The sequence below is a fragment of the Coregonus clupeaformis genome, unplaced genomic scaffold, assembly GCF_020615455.1.
Source record: "Coregonus clupeaformis isolate EN_2021a unplaced genomic scaffold, ASM2061545v1 scaf0716, whole genome shotgun sequence".
In the NCBI taxonomy this organism is placed as follows: domain Eukaryota; kingdom Metazoa; phylum Chordata; class Actinopteri; order Salmoniformes; family Salmonidae; genus Coregonus; species Coregonus clupeaformis.
The window spans coordinates 4,318-8,634 of NW_025534171.1; positions in this window are offsets into that span (position 1 = coordinate 4,318).

Consider the following 4,317-nt stretch of genomic DNA (forward strand, 5'->3'; position numbering starts at 1 on the left):
GAGAGGACCAACAACAAGAAAACACATTCACCTGTAGAGAGAGAGAGAGAGGACCAACAAGAAGAAAACACATTCACCTGTAGAGAGAGAGAGGGACCAACAAGAAGAAAACACATTCACCTGTAGAGAGAGAGAGAGGACCAACAAGAAGAAAACACATTCACCTGTAGAGAGAGAGAGGACCAACAAGAAGAAAACACATTCACCTGTAGAGAGAGAGAGAGAGAGAGGACCAACAAGAAGAAAACACATTCACCTGTAGAGAGAGAGAGAGAGAGAGGACCAACAAGAAGAAAACACATTCACCTGTAGAGGAGAGAGAGAGAGAGAGGACCAACAAGAAGAAAACACATTCACCTGTAGAGAGAGAGAGAGAGGACCAACAAGAAGAAAACACATTCACCTGTAGAGAGAGAGAGAGGACCAACAAGAAGAAAACACATTCACCTGTAGAGAGAGAGAGGACCAACAAGAAGAAAACACATTCACCTGTAGAGAGAGAGAGAGAGGACCAACAAGAAGAAAACATATTCCCCTGTAGAGATAGAGAGGACCAACAAGAAGAAAACACATTCACCTGTAGAGAGAGAGAGAGAGAGAGAGGACCAACAGGAAGAAAACACATTCACCTGTAGAGAGAGGACCAACAAGAAGAAAACACATTCACCTGTAGAGAGAGAACCAACAAGAAGAAAACACATTCACCTGTAGAGAGAGAACCAACAAGAAGAAAACACATTCACCTGTAGAGAGAGAGAGAGAGAGAGAGGACCAACAAGAAGAAAACACATTCACCTGTAGAGAGAGAGAGAGAGGACCAACAAGAAGAAAACACATTCACCTGTAGAGAGAGAACCAACAAGAAGAAAACACATTCACCTGTAGAGAGAGAACCAACAAGAAGAAAACACATTCACCTGTAGAGAGAGAGAGAGAGAGAGAGGACCAACAAGAAGAAAACACATTCACCTGTAGAGAGAGAGAGAGAGGACCAACAAGAAGAAAACACATTCACCTGTAGAGAGAGAGAGAGAGAGAGAGGACCAACAAGAAGAAAACACATTCACCTGTAGAGAGAGAGAGAAAGAGGACCAACAAGAAGAAAACATATTCACCTGTAGAGAGAGAGAGAGAGGACCAACAAGAAGAAAACACATTCACCTGTAGAGAGAGAGAGAGGACCAACAAGAAGAAAACACATTCACCTGTAGAGAGAGAGAGGACCAACAAGAAGAAAACACATTCACCTGTAGAGAGAGAGAGAGAGGACCAACAAGAAGAAAACATATTCACCTGTAGAGATAGAGAGGACCAACAAGAAGAAAACACATTCACCTGTAGAGAGAGAGAGAGAGAGGACCAACAAGAAGAAAACACATTCACCTGTAGAGAGAGAGAGAGAGGACCAACAAGAAGAAAACACATTCACCTGTAGAGAGAGAGAGGACCAACAAGAAGAAAACACATTCACATGTAGAGAGAGAGAGAGAGAGAGGACCAACAAGAAGAAAACACATTCACCTGTAGAGAGAGAGAGAGAGGACCAACAAGAAGAAAACACATTCACCTGTAGAGAGAGAGAGAGAGGACCAACAAGAAGAAAACACATTCACCTGGAGAGAGAGAGAGAGAGAGAGAGAGAGAGAGAGGACCAACAAGAAGAAAACACATTCACCTGTAGAGAGAGAGGACCAACAAGAAGAAAACACATTCACCTGTAGAGAGAGAGAGAGGACCAACAAGAAGAAAACACATTCACCTGTAGAGAGAGAGAGAGGACCAACAAGAAGAAAACACATTCACCTGTAGAGAGAGAGAGAGGACCAACAAGAAGAAAACACATTCACCTGTAGAGAGAGAGAGAGAGAGAGGACCAACAAGAAGAAAACACATTCACCTGTAGAGAGAGAGAGAGAGAGGACCAACAAGAAGAAAACACATTCACCTGTAGAGAGAGAGAGAGAGAGAGAGGACCAACAAGAAGAAAACACATTCACCTGTAGAGAGAGAGAGAGAGGACCAACAAGAAGAAAACACATTCACCTGTAGAGAGAGAGAGAGGACCAACAAGAAGAAAACACATTCACCTGTAGAAAGAGAGAGGACCAACAAGAAGAAAACACATTCACCTGTAGAGAGAGAGAGAGAGGACCAACAAGAAGAAAACATATTCCCCTGTAGCGATAGAGAGGACCAACAAGAAGAAAACACATTCCCCTGTAGAGAGAGAGAGAGAGAGAGAGGACCAACAAGAAGAAAACACATTCACCTGTAGAGAGAGAGAGAGAGGACCAACAAGAAGAAAACACATTCACCTGTAGAGAGAGAGAGAGAGAGGACCAACAAGAAGAAAACACATTCACCTGTAGAGAGAGAGAGAGAGAGGACCAACAAGAAGAAAACACATTCACCTGTAGAGAGAGAGAGAGAGGACCAACAAGAAGAAAACACATTCACCTGTAAGAGAGAGAGAGAGGACCAACAAGAAGAAAACACATTCACCTGGAGAGAGAGAGAGAGAGAGAGAGAGAGAGAGAGGACCAACAAGAAGAAAACACATTCACCTGTAGAGAGAGAGGACCAACAAGAAGAAAACACATTCACCTGTAGAGAGAGAGAGAGAGAGAGAGAGAGAGGACCAACAAGAAGAAAACACATTCACCTGTAGAGAGAGAGAGAGAGAGGACCAACAAGAAGAAAAACATATCCACCTGTAGAGAGAGAGAGAGAGGACCACCAAGAAGAAAACACATTCACCTGTAGAGAGAGGACCAACAAGAAGAAAACACATTCACCTGTAGAGAGAGAACCAACAAGAAGAAAACACATTCACCAGTAGAGAGAGAGAGAGGACCAACAGGAAGAAAACACATTCACCTGTAGAGAGAGGACCAACAAGAAGAAAACACATTCACCTGTAGAGAGAGAACTAACAAGAAGAAAACACATTCACCTGTAGAGAGAGAACCAACAAGAAGAAAACACATTCACCTGTAGAGAGAGAGAGAGAGAGAGAGAGGACCAACAAGAAGAAAACACATTCACCTGTAGAGAGAGAGAGAGAGGACCAACAAGAAGAAAACACATTCACCTGTAGAGAGAGAGAGAGAGAGAGAGGACCAACAAGAAGAAAACACATTCACCTGTAGAGAGAGAGAGAAAGAGAGGACCAACAAGAAGAAAACATATTCACCTGTAGAGAGAGAGAGAGAGGACCAACAAGAAGAAAACACATTCACCTGTAGAGAGAGAGAGGACCAACAAGAAGAAAACACATTCACCTGTAGAGAGAGAGAGGACCAACAAGAAGAAAACACATTCACCTGTAGAGAGAGAGAGAGAGGACCAACAAGAAGAAAACATATTCACCTGTAGAGATAGTTAGGACCAACAAGAAGAAAACACATTCACCTGTAGAGAGAGAGAGAGAGAGAGGACCAACAAGAAGAAAACACATTCACCTGTAGAGAGAGAGAGAGAGGACCAACAAGAAGAAAACACATTCACCTGTAGAGAGAGAGAGAGAGAGAGGACCAACAAGAAGAAAACACATTCACCTGTAGAGAGAGAGAGAGAGAGGACCAACAAGAAGAAAACACATTCACCTGTAGAGAGAGAGAGAGAGGACCAACAAGAAGAAAACACATTCACCTGTAGAGAGAGAGAGAGAGGACCAACAAGAAGAAAACACATTCACCTGGAGAGAGAGAGAGAGAGAGAGAGAGAGAGAGGACCAACAAGAAGAAAACACATTCACCTGTAGAGAGAGAGGACCAACAAGAAGAAAACACATTCACCTGTAGAGAGAGAGAGAGAGAGAGAGAGAGAGAGAGAGAGAGAGAGGACCAACAAGAAGAAAACACATTCACCTGTAGAGAGAGAGAGAGAGAGAGGACCAACAAGAAGAAAACACATTCACCTGTAGAGAGAGAGAGAGAGGACCAACAAGAAGAAAACACATTCACCTGTAGAGAGAGGACCAACAAGAAGAAAACACATTCACCTGTAGAGAGAGAACCAACAAGAAGAAAACACATTCACCTGTAGAGAGAGAGAGAGGACCAACAGGAAGAAAACACATTCACCTGTAGAGAGAGGACCAACAAGAAGAAAACACATTCACCTGTAGAGAGAGAACTAACAAGAAGAAAACACATTCACCTGTAGAGAGAGAACCAACAAGAAGAAAACACATTCACCTGTAGAGAGAGAGAGAGAGGACCAACAAGAAGAAAACATATTCACCTGTAGAGAGAGAGAGAGGACCAACAAGAAGAAAACATATTCACCTGTAGAGAGAGAGAGAGAGGACCAACA